General features: G+C 45.4%; 1 long non-coding RNA gene across 5 annotated transcripts in view; it reads left to right on the forward strand.

The window, feature by feature from the left end:
* The window catches only part of LOC120589263 (uncharacterized), a 28,829-nt gene extending 13,191 nt beyond the window's left edge, over positions 1 to 15,638 (forward strand). For 3 of the 5 annotated variants that reach the window (XR_005649436.1, XR_005649434.1, XR_005649432.1), the window contains one exon: positions 15,273 to 15,638. This is a non-coding gene — a long non-coding RNA (uncharacterized LOC120589263). Of the gene's footprint in view, positions 1 to 924; positions 1,707 to 11,831; positions 12,019 to 12,728; positions 12,887 to 15,272 lie in introns of all 5 variants that reach the window. The other 2 variants (XR_005649435.1, XR_005649433.1) reach the window with 2 other exon arrangements.
* The last annotated feature ends 267 nt before the right edge of the window (positions 15,639 to 15,905 follow it).

Consider the following 15,905-nt stretch of genomic DNA (forward strand, 5'->3'; position numbering starts at 1 on the left):
TTAAGAAAAGCCAGTGTTACATTTTAAACATTACCTTCCATTTCCATAGCTTTGATGATCATTTCTATAGTTGATGGAGGAATCCTGAGGGCTTGCTTACTGGTGCCTGATAGCCAGTGGTCTTCGTGGTGGAGGGGAGGGGAGGGGAGTTTATGTGAGGACAGAGTTCAGCTGTGCAGCTCTGGATCTTGTATCTCTCTCTGCATACCTACAGTCCTTTTAGACTCTGGCATCTATAAAAAGGAAGAACGTGTCATTCTTTCCATCACTACCAGAGCTAACAGCTCACTTTTCAGTGTTTTAAAGCAAACGATCCTTAAGAGAGAAAAGGCACTTGCTTACCACTGGTTTGAAATCAGATTTGAGCTTTTCCCAAAAAAGTCTAGCACAGACTTCCTGGTTTAATATGCTTTATTTCAAGGAATCGGTGATCTTTTTCATTAGAATATCCAGATTCCATTAACCCTAGAAAAGTATCCATGCCTTCCTTCATGCCGGTTCCTTTTCTCATTTGCTTCTTATTTGCTAAGTGGAGACCATTTGGGGTGGTAACCCAGCGTGAGACTAAGGCTCTATACTGGTGCCACATAGTTAAGTGAAGAGTCGTGTAAAGGAAGCAAAGTGACAGTCATGTTTGTGTTCTTGCATCAGCATCTCAGGTTTCAGACTGCTGAAACCGCTGCTCTTACTTCTCTGCTCTGTGCTGAATGTTCCACACTTAAAGCATCTCCCATGGGATGGAATCATATCTTAGTGCAACTTCCGGTTTTGGTTAGTTTCTGTTTCCAGAATACACACCTGTGAGTTCTGAGAGTCTGTGAGAGAAGCAAGAGAGTAATTTGGGGGGGACGAAATTCCCTGCAACCCCTGGTATTACCCCCGAGTTGATGCTAACTTTTGCTGTGTATAAACTGTCTAACCTAGACCGCTCTCCATGGTACTGACTCTGTCTTCTGGATGGCAGTAATGCCTTGCATGGAAACGTGCTTTATGTTGTCAAAGTATTAATGAAAATGGCTTGGAGATGAGCTAGATTCTCTCAGTCGTCTTGAGCTCTTTTGCCCAGACAGCTGTTGGCCAAATTTGTACGTAAGTGCTTCCACCACTTTACCTTTTAAAGTTCCTTAAAAAAAAATCTATTGAAATTACAAAGGAGAAGAATGTAAGGCGAATTTTAATGAAAGTAACAAGTTGATATTATTAGGAAGAAATTTCATACCACGATAAATGTGGGATGTAACTTTTTTTTTTAAATATTGACTTTAAAGAATGTTCATTGCAATAATGTTACCTAAGTCCAGATTTGCTTATTTTAACCATGGAGTAATTCCTGAGAAATATTTAGATTCCATACTTAAATTGGCTGGGTCTGTGTCTTATGCTTTTGCATTTATACTTAGTACAGTGTACCTAATACAGAGCTAGGCTTCACTCAATACTTGTTTATTGGTTGAACAATAAAGAACTTGCTTTGGAAAGAGAAGAGGACAGCCATGTGCTTCTGAATGTCTCGAATTACTTTAACATCCCTTTCCTTTTCCATCTTCGCAGGCTGTCTATTGAAACCTTACAGGGCGCTTGTACAAAAGACAAACACGGGGGCACGGTCCTGGCCCCATGCCTTTAGTAATGCTCCTCACCTGCACCTTTCATGACGCTTTCGACTAGTCTTTCTCTTTCAGTGTTTTTGGAGCCGGAGAGTTGGGGTAAGTGTGGACACTTCAGTGTAGTCGTTTGAGCGGACACTGGGGTCTCTGAAAGCCACGTTCGCATCACAGCTGTGTCCCTAACTAGCTGCTGGCCTCAGGCCAGTTACTCTTAGCCTCCTAGTCTCTGAGTTTCAGTTTTTTAACTGTTAAATGGGAGTAATACTGACTTCATAGGCTTATGAGGATTAAATGCCTCAGAGCTTTGTGTTTCCTTGGGGCTGTCTTGATGTCCAAGTGTAAACTGGCTGTGGTGGCCACAAACCGATTAGCATTATTTATATAAGAAGTGAAGTGGAATGGGGTGGGGGCTGGGTTTAATCTCTCCTACTCTATTCACTTTCTAATCCTGCTGAATACTCTCCTTTTCTAACCATGGTAAGTGCTAATAAGAACAGCTAGAATGCTTGTTTGAAAAAGCACATTGCTGCGTCTCAAACTTTTTTTGTTTCTAAAACATATTCTGTGGTGTTTAGTATGTTCACAGAGTTGCGCAACTACCACTACTAATTTTTGACTATTTTCGTCATCCCAAAAAGATACCTGGATCCATTAGCATCCATCCTCATTCCTCCCTTCCCCTAGGCCCCTGGCAACCGCTAATCCACTTTCTATTTCTAGGGACTTGCCTGTTCTGGGCAGGTGAGGGGCTTGGGGAGCCTGGTGCATGCTTTAGGAAGTGCCGAGCTACTGTTGGCCTGACTCCAGCATCAGTTCAGAGGCATCGGTCTGAGTTACAGTAAAGGCAGAGCCCCAGGGAAAAAAGACTGCCCCATAGTTAGGCTACTGTGAAATTTATTATCTTGAGAGGGAAAGGAACGCTACTAATAACACGCTAATAATTACTCAGGGATAATAGGCATAAAGTGGGATGTATGGTCACCCTATCAAAATGGCCAGAGCTCTGAATCTGGAATCAAAAGCTGAGGCTGAAATTAGAGCTCCACCCATTCACTTGCTGGATTTAGTTGGACCACTGAACCTCTGACCCTCTATTTCCTTGCCTGGAAAGGAAGTCCCTAGGCTTACCTGGGGGTACAGCTGTGCAAGAATACCAAGAATATAGGATAATAGGGGGGCTCCATGAGTCAATTCTGTATATTGTGGCTCCTTTAATTTTATCTATTTGAAATAATGCCTTAACAGGGCTGAGAATATTTGCTTGTGAATTGCTCAGAACAGGAGGGTTTATATTCTTCCTGTAGAGGCGGGTTTCAAGGGACATACGACATTTCATACTGACCTGAGTCCTTTGTCCACCGGTGTCTGCTAGAGGTTGTCAAACAGTACACAAAAAATCTGATGATATGCTGTGGGGACGCTTTCTCCTTTGAATATTTTTATTTTTCACCTTTCTTTGGTAGCAGCTATATTGAGATATAATGCACATATCCTACAGTCCACCCATTTAAAAGTGTACAATTCAGTGGCTTTTAGTATACTCATAGGTTTGTGTAACCGTCACTGCAATTTTAGAATATTTTCACCACTCCAAAAAGAAACCCCATGCCCTTTAGCAGTCACTCCCCATTTCTCTCATCCCCACCAGTCCTAGGCAACCACTAACCACCGATCGATCTCCTTTCTATTTCTCTGGATTTGGTGGGGATGCCTTTTAAACTTCGCTTTTTCTCCATTCTGCAGTCTCTGAGGAGCAGCAGGCTAAGAACTTTTCTCTTATTTTGATTTTCATTCTTCTTTTACTCTAATGCATGGCATGGGAAAGCCTCTGGAGGATGCTGTGGCACATGCGAGCATTGGATGGACCACTGGACTAGGTGACCTCCAAGATGTCAATGATTAATATGGCCAGTAAATAGCATGCTGCAGCTCAGAGCCACTAGGTGGCGCTGCTGCTCCATGCCATTGACCACGCAGCCCTGGCTGGGGTGGGCCATAGGAGTTGTCAAGGGTGAGAATCCATCATTTTGTCTGGACACCAAGAATAACCTAGAAAATAGGGACTATACCCAGGGATATGCCTGGAAGAGAGAAGAAAAATGGGTACCCAGAGCAGAGGACTTGTAAGTGCCAATAATTATAAAGGCGACAGCAGTATTAGCAGTAGCAGTCATAACCGTAAAGCAGTAATCGCTACCATTTATTGCGCATACTGGACCCCGTACTAAGCACTTTACATACATCACCTCTAATCTTCACACCCGGCAAGGCATGAATTGGGGAACCAAGGTTCAGGAAGGTAAAGTGACTTGCTGCAGGCCACGTGGCCACGAGTCAAATGCAAGTCTGGGTTACGGGGACCCAGATCCAGTACGAACTGCTGCTTCAGACTCTGTGCTGAAGGCCAGACACTGGCCTCCAGAGCCTGGCAGATGGGAAGGGAAGAAAGCAAAAGTGTCCAGCGGAAAAAGTGCCCAGAGGGCGCAGAGCCCTGGGGCACAGAGCGGCAAGTGCAGAACCATGTCAGTGGAGGCGCAAGGGCAAGGAGCGGGAGGCGGAGGAGGAGGAGGAGGCGGGGCGCAGGTGTGTTCTTAGGCCAGTGGAGACCGCAGCCAGGGGAGACCTGGACCCACCCTGCGCTGATCATGTTCTTAAGGAGCAAAAGCGATCATCGCAGTGCTCTAAAACTGGATTGTGGTGATGGTTGCACAACTGTATAAATTTACTAAGAGCCATCAAATTGTTTGCATACAGTGGGTGAATTGTATGTAAATTATACCTCAATAAAGCTGTATGAAATTTATAACCGTGAAACCAATAGTGATGAGGGTGCCAAGTCGATATGTCTCAGCAGTGCTGTGAGCACTTTGAGAAGACAGACAAATTAGTATTTTAGAGTACGAAGCTCTTCAGCCTTGGCTTGCATGCTTTCAGTGACGGGGAGCTCAGTACCTCATAAAGAAGTCTATCAAGGTAATTCTAATCTTTAGAAAGTTGGAATCTATCACTTGTCCTTGTCCTGCTGCACAGAATAAACCTCTTTGCTTAAGCATATAACATCTCTTTCAGCACTTGAGGGTGATCATCACATCCTCCCCCTGCCCCCAAGTCATTTTATCCCAGACAGAAATCCCCAGGGTTTTCATATGACAGGGTTTCCAGTGTCTCCCGTTCTCTTGGTAGCTCTCTGCCACACTTGCTTTGATCTGTCAGCATCCTTCTTAAAATGTGGAGGCCAGGGGTGGGCCTGAAGTTCTGCAGATAGCAGCCCAGTGCTATGGTTAACAGTTTGGACCTTTGAGTTAAAGATCCCTTGGTTCAAACCCTTTCTGCCCTACTGATCAGTTGTGTAATCATGGTTAAAAATACAAACCTCTCTGAGCCTGGACGTCTCCATCTGAGTTACAGACCTTCTACCTGTCCAACCCCTGTAGGTGGACTTGGCTTGGCTTGGTGATGGCTAGAGCAAGGGAGAGCAACCCAAAATAGCAAGCTGTTACAACTGCTAATAAGCCTAGCAGGTACACACAAAGCATCACGTGAAGGGGCTCTGTCATCTCTGCCGGCCAGGCTTTCCTCCCATGGAACTTTGGTCCCTGGTAGAAGGTATGAGGGAATGGGGGTGGGGGGTGGTGGCGGGGGGACACAAACATCTGGGATGTGCCTGACTCATACTCTAGAAGTTATTTGCTTACGAATAACTCTCTTCTTTGTCTTATTTGAAAAATGTCAAACATAAAGATGAAAACAGTGTTTAGAAAAATCTTCACCTGGATGCAATTGTTTATATCTGCTGTATTTCTCTATAGATTTCTATTTATATATACATCATTTGCTGATTCATTTGAAAATAACATGCAGACATCATGACCCTTCACCCCTAAGAACTTCGGCATCTCCCAAGTATAAGGACGTTCTCTGACAGAAACACAAGATTATTTTCTCACCTAAGAAAAATCTGTACTAATTTCCTAACATCATCTGAATTCCAGTCCATATTCACGTTTCCTCTGTTGCCTCTCAATTGTCTTTTATAGCAATTTTCCTCCAGACCAGGAGCCGATCAAGTTTTATCCATTAGGTTTGTTTATATTTCTTTAATCTCTTTTAATCTAGAGCAGTCTGTCCACTTGTTTTTTTGGTGGCACTTTTCTCGTGAGAGTCTCCTTTTAATCTCACCCTTTGTCCACTACACAAAACTACCTCTCCAAAACTACCTCCACGGTGGGGCTGATCCCACCCCTTATTTCTCCACCCCTTAATCACTGAAATTCTAGGCCTTTCTCATTACAGTCCTTTCTCTTGCAGAGGAGGCTTCCAGACTAGGACAACCTAGGGTGGGTCAACTCAGTTCAGCCTCAGCCAAGTCTATGGCTTCATTTATTTGAAATCTAACTTGATTCTCTGCTTACCTCCCCCTGGGCGGTCCCAGGAATGTAAACACCCTGCAGCCTCTTCACCAACAGTTCTTCAGTTCTGATGTTAGCTCCAATCCACTGACTCCACATATTATATTTCTGCTAACTAAATCTTCCCCTTCCAGTAGCATAGACATCTTTTTTGATTAAAACTACACAAGAAGTATAATGAAATCATTTGAATAAACAGCCCAGTACCAGCACTCAATAAACACGAGCTGTTGCTGCTGGGGCAGTGCACATTGGGACCCTCTCTCCGTCATTCCCTCTGTAGCCCAGGGTTGCTGCTGCGTTTTGGCAGCCACTTTGTGCTAATGAAGCATACTGAAATTCTGATTGTTTCAAAGCTGCAGATCTTTTAGGAACCTAATGAATGACATCTTATCTCTTTTCTTTTCAAAAGATAAATCAATTCCTCTGTTTCTCCCTCTTTCCTTTCCCCTTTTTAGCACAGTATTCAATCAACAAACATATAGGAAGTGCCTGTCATATGCCAGACATTGGGGAGGTGAGGGTGTTGAGGACACAGAGATGAAATATACAGTGAGCCCTACGCAGGACCCTCCAAGGCTCCACAGCTTGTCAGAGCTGTGCTCCCAGGCTCTGAAGACTGATCCAGCCCAGTCCCCACAAAAGACAGGGCTGCCATCGGCCTCAGCCTCCAGGGAGAGCTGGCGATTCTGGGGGAGGAGGATCTTCCTTCCTGAGACAGGGGCAGCAGAGGTAGGAATCGGACTGGGAATGAATGGGGCTGGTGGCTGACAGCTCAGCTGTCAAGTCCAGGAGCTCCTCATCCAGGGACAACATGCCTCTGCCCTCTTAATGACAGAGCTGTCACTCACAGGATGCCATGGAATCATGCAGGACCAGACACTGCAGTCTCTACCCAGACAGGGTGACAGATGTCATGGGGGCCTGGGGAGTTCTGCGGGGAGAGTTGAGATACCCTCCCCCCGATCATATCACATCACCCAGAGTCACACAGAAATGATCTCGCACACTTCAGTGCTTTTGCACGGGCTGTCCCCTCTGCCGAGCCTGTCCTCCCCTACCTCAGGCCTTCTCCATCTGACAGTGTCTCATGTATCTTTCAAGACTCAGGTCCCAGGTCACCTCCTCTAGGAATCTCCACCTCCTCCACGCCGCTCTTGTGCCTTGGACACGCTTTTGCTACAAGTGACCCCAGTGAAGGATAAGTACTTGTTCAGGTGTTTGTTCCCCATCACAGATAGTATGAGTTCTTGAGACTGAAGGCCAGGTCTTGGCTTTCTCTGTATCCTAGGGCTGAGTGCATAGTCAGCATCAACAAGTGTGTGCTAAGGAATGGATTGCCATTGCTGTCACCATCCACTTCTACGCAAGTTTTGACACTCAGCAGAATCTAGTGGCTGCTTGATGTCTGGCCAAGAACAACAGACCTGCTTTAGTGAGAGGTTGGGGTTTGGAAGGCCAACTGGATAGAAGGATCTAGAATGAGGAGGCCTTTTCTTATCGAGGACCAAATCTAAGTTCTTTTTTTCCCTGATGAACAAGGAGAAACCAGTTTGGATTTGATTCTAGGTGTACGTGATGAGCTTGAGCTCAAATAGTTCAGCTTCTTATTCCCATCAGAGGTGACCCACAAAATGCGAGCCGCGCCCATCGGAGGGGGAAGCGAAACGGGGTTTCACAGGTGGAAATCCAGGAAGATGCCTCACAGACCACAGAGGGGAAAAATAAAGCAGTTTAATTTCGATTTTGTAATGCACAAACATAAAGCATTTTACATGTTTGCTTTTAAAATGGAGAATACAGAACATAAAAATGACTTAACAAATGAAAAACGTAATTAAAAAAAAAATTCCTTTCGTTCTGTGTGATGGCCAGTTAAGGCAGAGAGACAACTGGAAAGAGAGGACAGGACGTGGCAAGGGAAAGGAAGGGGACAGAAGGCTGAAATAACTATGAAAGGAGAGGGAAGAGGGGAGCGGGAGCGAGTGCCTGTGCCGGACGTAGGTTTTTGAGAAATGAATGTACAGACTCACACACACACATTCACACTTTTTGATCTATCAAAGACTTGGGTTTTTTTTTTTTTAATTTGTTTTTATCTGTTTGTTGTTGTTTTTACCATTTTAAAAGGGGTAATTTTGAACTCATTTTTCAGTTTTCTGACTTCTAAAACGAGAAATTGCTACTGAGAAGTTTGATGCCATTCTTCGTATTAATCTTTTTTTTTTCCCGTAACTTTTTTTCCCCCTGTAGATCTTCTTTTATCTTCGTACACATCACCATGAAATTAGTGTGGGCCTTTATTCTTCCATTGTGTTGGGTGCTCAACAGGCTTTTAAAATCTGGAAATGCAGGCCCTTCAGCTCTGGGAGATTTTTGTCTTCCTTGACAAGAGACTCCCTTTCATTTTTTCTATTCTCAGTTTCTTTTGTTGGGTCTCCTAGGTGGATCTTCTCCTTTCTGTATTTTTTCTCGCTCATATTTTCCATACCTTTATTTTTTCCCACTTTCTGAGAGATTTCCTTGACCTTATCTTCCAAAAAGTTATTGACCATTTTATTTCTGCTCTCATATTTTCCATGTCCAAGGGCTTGCTCCTTTTTTTCCTGATTATCCCCTTTCTTAAAAACAAGATTTTTTGGGCGGGGCGGGGGACTTACATTCTGTAAAATTCATTCATTTTAAGTGTATAATTCGATGATTTTTTAAGTAAATTTGCAGAGCTGTGCAACCATCATAATGATCCAGTTTGGATTATTTCTTCTTGCATAGTCCTTTGTCCTAGTCTCATGGGTGAAATATCTTCTTTTATCTCTCTGTAGAAACTAGTGACCATTTCTTTGATGTTTTCTTTCCTTCAAGTTTCTCTATTTGGTTGCTGGTCAGCTGGTTTCAGTTTCTGTCTTTCATATTGGAGACTTTCCTCAAGTTCTTGGTTATCCTTTGCAGTCCACTAATATTTAAGAGTAAAATATTATTACAAAGCTATCTGGACACTCAGCGGGTGTCATTTGTCAATCAATAAGCTTCACCATAGAAGTTACATGAGGGCTATTTCTTTGGGGTTCCCTAAATGTCGATAGCATGGAGTCTTTCTAGGAGTAGAATCCACCAACCTCCTCTCTGGGGTCGGGTGGATGATTGTGATGGTGTAGTCCGTTGCTAAGATCCTTAGAGATACATGGCACAGGGGACTGAGGGTACAGCCATTTGTAGATAGACTTTCATTTAATCCTCCTGTTTCTCCTCTGGCACCTCTCTCCTATTGTTCCTGCTGATCTAGGCTTAGACTCGACCTTTCTCCACTGAATAAATCTGCTGGAGTGGGGAAAGGTAGGCACTGGGCTGTACTGAATGGAGGTGGGAACTGGGGCATCTTTCTGCCAACCCCCCAGTTTCCATTTGGGCTAAACCTGCCCACTTTCCAGTTCTACAAATCATCCTGTCCTTTGCAGTCACCGGTGCCTATAATTCCGGTGTCTTGCCAAGATTCCTCAGCTTGAATTGGCTCTGTCCTCATTAGCATCCCCCTGTGTAGGCACATGGTATTCAGATTTCTCAGCTCTGATCATTCCTCCACCTGCTTTCCATCTTCCAAAAATCTGTTGACGTCTTTTGTCTTCTGCTGATTTTTTCTTTTATTCTTTTTATTCTCGTAGGCTCATACCTTTTTTATTTTTGAACTCATACTTTAGTGGAGTTTCAGAAAGAAACAGTGAGAAATCCATGTGCTTCATTTGCTAGATTTAACCCGAGAGATGGGATTAAAGACTTTTCAAGCTATATTGTGTTTCTGTAACTATAGACATAAGGAGAAGCCAGAGGAGGTCTCCTGCATTCTACATTAAATATGTTATAGATTCTCTTCTTATCAGAGAGATCTTTCTAATCTGGGTCACTGGTTCTTAAAAAAGATGGGGGAAACTGAAGAGAATTTTGAGAAAGGAGCATGAGATGATCAAAGGGATGGACATTGGATCCAGGGGAAATTTGGAAAGTATTGGTGCTATTTAACTGAAAGAGGAGGGTTATGGATGGTTTAGATATTATTTATATGAATTCATTTTTCTTAAAGTGATTTATGCCCTGGTACACTCCCACAGCCCTATTTTGTGTTGATATGAACTTCTAAGTTGCCATAGAAGAGGTGTCCAAAACTTGCAAGAGATGAGAAGTAAGGGAGAGACTAAGACTGTGTTAATTGGAATGGGTTAGGCTGTTCCATAGTAACAATTAGATACTGGAATGTCAGTGTCTTACCACAGTAAGAGTTCATTCATTCCTCTCGCATTTCACCATCTGATCACTGCTTTGTAGCTCCCTCCAAGAGGTGGCCCGAGGTCCCACCCAGGCTACATCTATTTCACTGCTATACTATCTGAAACACATGGCTTTCCAAGGTTCTGCAGAAGGGGAGAGAGAACTGGAAGATCATGCAAGATGTTTTTAAGAGCCAAGACTCGAAGTAGTTTATTTCACTTCTACCCACAACCATTGGCCAGAACTCTGTCACAGGGTCCCAAATTACCTGCAAAGGAGGATGGGAAATGTGATTTTCCTGTATGCTCTGAAGGAGGATACAGTGTGGTGATGATGTTGCATTGTCTCTATCATCTGTCTATCAGGTTTTCTGAGTGAAATGCCAATATTCTTAGAGGAAGGAGAGATATGGCCTCCGCATCCACAATGCCTGGCTAAGAGAAAATAATGTTCAACTAGCGTAGGAGACGGCAGTCAGATATAAAGAGAAATTTCTTGACTTTAAGGGAGTCAAATGGGCAATTGAAAGATGACATCTACCCTTACAGATCCCTAAGAAAACAGTTCCTGGTAATTGATGGCTCTACCTGCTGGAGAGATGAACGATATTATCTTTGAGATCCCACCTAATTCTGGGATTCTACTCTCAAATACATAGGCCTCAGAGTTTGCAAAGCTGGAGGGCCTGGATCCAGGTTTTATGTCCAAATTATAGATACAAAATTAGGTCCAGGGCTTGGAAGGGGCCCTGGCAAGTGGAGGGCCTCAAATATAAACTTATTAGCTTCCCAATAAATCCTCCTCTGGCCAGGACAGACCCTCTGAGCCTTGGGAACCAGCAGATTCCAAAGTATCTTCCCCAACAGATTTGCTTTTCCAGATCCTAGATCTCCCTCATGATTTTTTCCTACTCTTCAACTCAGCAAAAAATTGTTAAATGGCCACCATGTATAAGACACTGGGCCGGGCCCTTCATCACCTGCCTCTGTCGCCTGAGCTGGGCACCAGCCCAGGGAACATAGGACCCGGCCCAAGGAGCTCCTGAGTCCATGCAGGCAGCATCAGGGCAAAGCAGGAGGAGGAGGAGAATAGGCACACACACAAAAAAGGGAGAGCAGGGCCATGTGTGGCCTGAGCACACACACAAAAAAGGGAGAGCAGGGCCATGTGTGGCCTGGTTGTCTGTGGACAACAGGCCCCTGCACTCGGAGGAGAAATCCATGCTGCTCTCTGTCTTGCTTCTGAAAGGAAACCTTCCTGCAGAAACTGCACAGAGACTGTGGAAGCCTGCTGTGGAGCAGCAGGCTCAGCTGTTTGCTATGGCCCCTCTGTCAGACACATCACTCCTCTCTGGGGGCTGAAGTCAAGTGTCACCACGCAGAGTCAGCAGTCTGCACTTGAATACTTGGTCTGGAGCTCAGCTGTCAGCCCTGTCCCCACACTTGTCCCCGGCACTGTCTGGGCCTTTCGGAGCTGATCGAACTGCAGGGTCTGGAAAAGTACAGAATAATGCTAGGTCCTGCATACCATCTCCAAGTGTTTTCTTTTCTCTTAGAATTTTTAAGCAGCAGAAAATCACAAAGCTGCAGAGCTGTCTGAGGCCCTCTCATCTAGTTGGAAAACCAGGCCATGGGTTTGCTGCGTGACCTTGCAAGACAACATCTCCCCGGACCTCTTTTTTCTCATCTGTAAAATTGGGAAAATGACCCCTGTGAAGGGTGATTTTTGTCAGTGTGGTCAAGGTCAGCATGAGTCTGGGTAGGGGGGCGGGGGGGCGGACAGTGACATCTCAGTCTATCCTTTGCTTCAGCTGTGCAGGTGCTAGCCAGGGGTCCCCACTGGTTAGGTGCAGTCGAGAGACTTAGGCAGGTCAGGGGTTTTGGGAGCCCTGAATTTGCTTTATGGCTTATGATGTTCTCACACAGTTTGCACCGACTGGGCCTGGCAAGTCTGGGCAGAAGGGACAAAAACCAACCTCCTTAAAGTGATTTGCCTGAAAATTTTTACATGGAGACACACTGTTCTGAACACAGACCTGAAAATGCATTTTAAAAGGCTTTCTAATGAAGCAAATGCAAAACAACTCACGTTAGATAAACCTCCTTGGCAGAGCTATTGTGGGGAGAAGGGCGGCTTTCTCAGCCAGAGAAGGTGGGTCGAGGAAGAGGCGGGGGAGACAGTGCGGCCAGAGAAGGTCTGGTGAGGGCTGGTCTGGGCTCCCCTCCAGGGTTCACTATGACCCAGTTTCTACCCAGAAACCCCCATGCCCTGTTCTCTGTGATTTACACTAACTGCTTCTGAAAATTCTTAGACTATCCTCTAATTTAGGGTCTAAATGCCTCTAGGGGCTTCACTGATGGACTTCGGGAGATGCCAAATCTATTGATGTATATACAAAATTTCATGTGTGAAAAAATTTCTTGTGGCTGGGCTTCAATTTTTTTCTGGGAAGGTGTCTGAGTTTTCATCTGATTCTCCTCTGCAAGCGAGTGAGCGAAGCTTCATCTGTGTTTGCAGCCGCTCCCCAGCGCTAGCATCACCGCCTCAGCTCCACCTCAGATCATCAGGCATTAGATTCTCATAGGAGCGCCGGTCCCTGGTGCCAAAAAGGTTAGGGGACCACTGTTCTAGACCATGCCGGGGGCAGGAGAAGGCGGGCAGTGCATGATTCCAGCTGGATCTCTGGGAATGTAGGCCACTCCCAGCTTTAGAGTGAGCTAGTGAGGGAGGCACCCAAAGGAAGATGGAAACTTGGACCTCAGAATGCATTTGCATCTATGAAGTCTGTTCCTCTGCTGGTCACACTCCCTGACAAGTAGCAAGAGCCCTCTGTGGATGGACCCATTCGAAGCCCCCGTTTTGCACCTGCGGTGAGTTTGGAACTGTGTTGGGTGTGAGGGACATGAGGAAAATTAGACACAGTTCTTACTTGCCTGCGTAGGCCTCCCATTTTAGGGGCTAGGTGTCCAGAGAAATTCTAATATGATAATATGTGCTATCAAGGAAGGTAAAACAAAGGCCTGGGCCACACCAAGAGAGAAAAGGTTCGCTCGGTCTGTAAGCTAGAAGGCCATTCAGAAAGGGAGTGGCATGGGCCTTCGGGTCAAACAGACTAGGGTATGAGTTCAGGCTGTGTGACCTCTGAGTATCTCAGTTTCCTCTTCAGTAAAATACAACGATAACTATTCAGAATTGTTGCAAGAGTCAGATGAAGTCATGTCCACAGAGCACATCCAGAGGTTGGACTTAAAAGTGAGATTTGGCTTTTGGGAAGATCTAGGAGCAGCAAGGGCAGCGCGAGCAGAGGCTTGGCTCGGGAGGGTACTTTGTGCCCACTCAGCAATGCTTTCGCGCTGTGACTTGGAAAGATTCGCTTTTGATGGTCCAGCAGCGTATGGATTCAATGATTCAGCAATTCTTGAATCGATGATGTAGCAATTTAAATGTTTGTGGGTACCAGTGATTAAGTAAGGGGATTGGGGTGGGTAGATGGGGGCTATCTCTTATCAAGCTCAGGTACACATATCAATTTTTACAGGAAATGTGATGCACAGGCTTCTGGGTTTACAGTGAGAGGGAGACAGGTCTCTAAATCATTTTATAGACCCTGAAACCATGACTGGAGGCTTCTCAGGCTGAAATACATTGGTTGAGGGGAGCACCACCTGTAATGCCATAAATTGTGGAACTGTGGCTACTCCAGACACTGGCAATACTCAGAGGGAGGAAGGAGGAAGAGCAGTGCAACAGGATGTGTGTGTGCGTGCAAGCATGTGTGTGCGTGTGTGTGTGTGTGTGTGTGTGTGTGTGTGTGTGTGTGTGTGTGTGTGTGTGGTAGGAGTGCCAGGCGAGGGACAAACAGGCCGCCTACAGTGCAATTCCACAGATGTCAAGGGGGCTGAGGGAAGTTGCCTGGCTGAGAGAACTGCTCACATTTTCATGCTTTTGCAGAAAGGGCTGCTGGAGGTAAAGGATGCTGGGGGCTGGAGGGCGAAGGGCCTGGAGGTTGAAGCGCATTTCTAGGTCCTGGGCCTCAGCAGGGGAGTGAGGCAATTTTACTTCAACTCAGCCTTCCATACTGTGCTTCCGGTTGCTCTGAGGTGGAGGAATGATTAGGATGGTTCTGCAGGTGCGATGTCCCAGTTAAGATTGGTCTGAGTTCATTTGTCCATCTGTCTGTCAGTCCATCCATCCACCTACCCATCCATCCAACACATACTTTGTGAGTCTTCTGTGTGTCAGACACTGTACCAGGCACTGAGGAAACAGCCATGAAAAAGACCTGGTTCTCATGGTGAGCAGATCCTGGGCCCTCTTGCTCCCTCCTATCCCTGCTGGGAAGTGAGAACTAGCATTACTGTTGCAGCTATAAAGGGCCACAGAGTAAATATTTTAGGCTCGAGGCCCTAAAGTCTCTATCGTAGCCGCTCAACTCTGCCAGTGTAGACTGAAAGCAGCCACAGACAATATGTAAATGATGTGTGGCTGTGATCTAATAAAAGTTTATTTACATAAATAGGCTGGCTGTGGGTAGACCCCTGGAGAAGCACAGAACTGGAAAGGGCCTCAGAGACCAGTGGTTTTCACCCATGGCTGTATACTAAAATCACTCAGGGAGCTTTCCAACAAAATGCCCAGGTCTGGGCCCCACCAAGACCAATTTCATCAGACTTTCTGGGGGTGGGGCCTGAGCATAGGAGTTTATTCAAGTTTCCCAGGTGGTTCTATTTCGCAATCTGGATTGAGAACCACTAGCCCAAACCAACTGTGTCATTTTATATACCAGGGAACCACACCCCAGGGAGAGTAAACAAGTTGTCCAAGTTCACACAGTCAGTCCAACTTGGGGACTCATCCAAAGTGGTGAAGTGTCATTCGGATTTGATTGTTTAACTCTAGCCCATTCTCTATCCATGACCCAAGCTGCCTCTCGGGGCTGGAAGGAAGGTGTCTGCTGTCTGTCATCTTTGTCTGTAACTTCTCTCTCCTTCAACAGGTGGATCCCTGCAGTTAAAATTTAGATGGCCTGGTCTACGAACTCAGTTGAAGATGTGCTATCGATGGCACCCTGAGGACTCTCTGGAAGAGCAGAGTTTTAAGCTTACCAATTTTGGGAGGCAGCATAGAGGGCAGTCATAATCCCAGCTTCAGAGAGAACTGGAACTCCATTTACCAGCTGAATGACTTTGGACAAGTTACTTAGCTGCTCTGAGACTCGGTTTCTCAATTTATAAGAGTAAGGGCAATAATACCTGTGCCTTGTGAGAGTGTTGTAAGGATTAGAAGAGATCATGTATATAAAGAGTTTAGCATCACTCCTGGCTAATAGAACTAGTTCTAATAAACAGAAGCTCTTACAGTATTTTTATTTCATCTTGGTATTAGATCCACTTCTGTACCTTCTGTAGAATTCTGGGTGATAGGCTTAGCAAAGTGAGAGTCAGGAACCCAATTGGAAGATAGAGGGCATTCTAGTCATGAGGAATGGTGGAGGAAAGGCCTTGAGGTGAGAATGATTGAGCTGTGCTGAAACCTGGCACTGAGATGTCACCACATCTGCCCATCTCCAGACTTGGCCTCCTAGAACCTCTCCCCCTCCTCCAGCTCCTGAGCTCAGCTCCGCTGCCGA

This window comes from Pteropus medius, unplaced genomic scaffold (assembly GCF_902729225.1).
Source record: "Pteropus medius unplaced genomic scaffold, Ma_sr-lr_union100, whole genome shotgun sequence".
NCBI classification, from domain to species: domain Eukaryota; kingdom Metazoa; phylum Chordata; class Mammalia; order Chiroptera; family Pteropodidae; genus Pteropus; species Pteropus medius.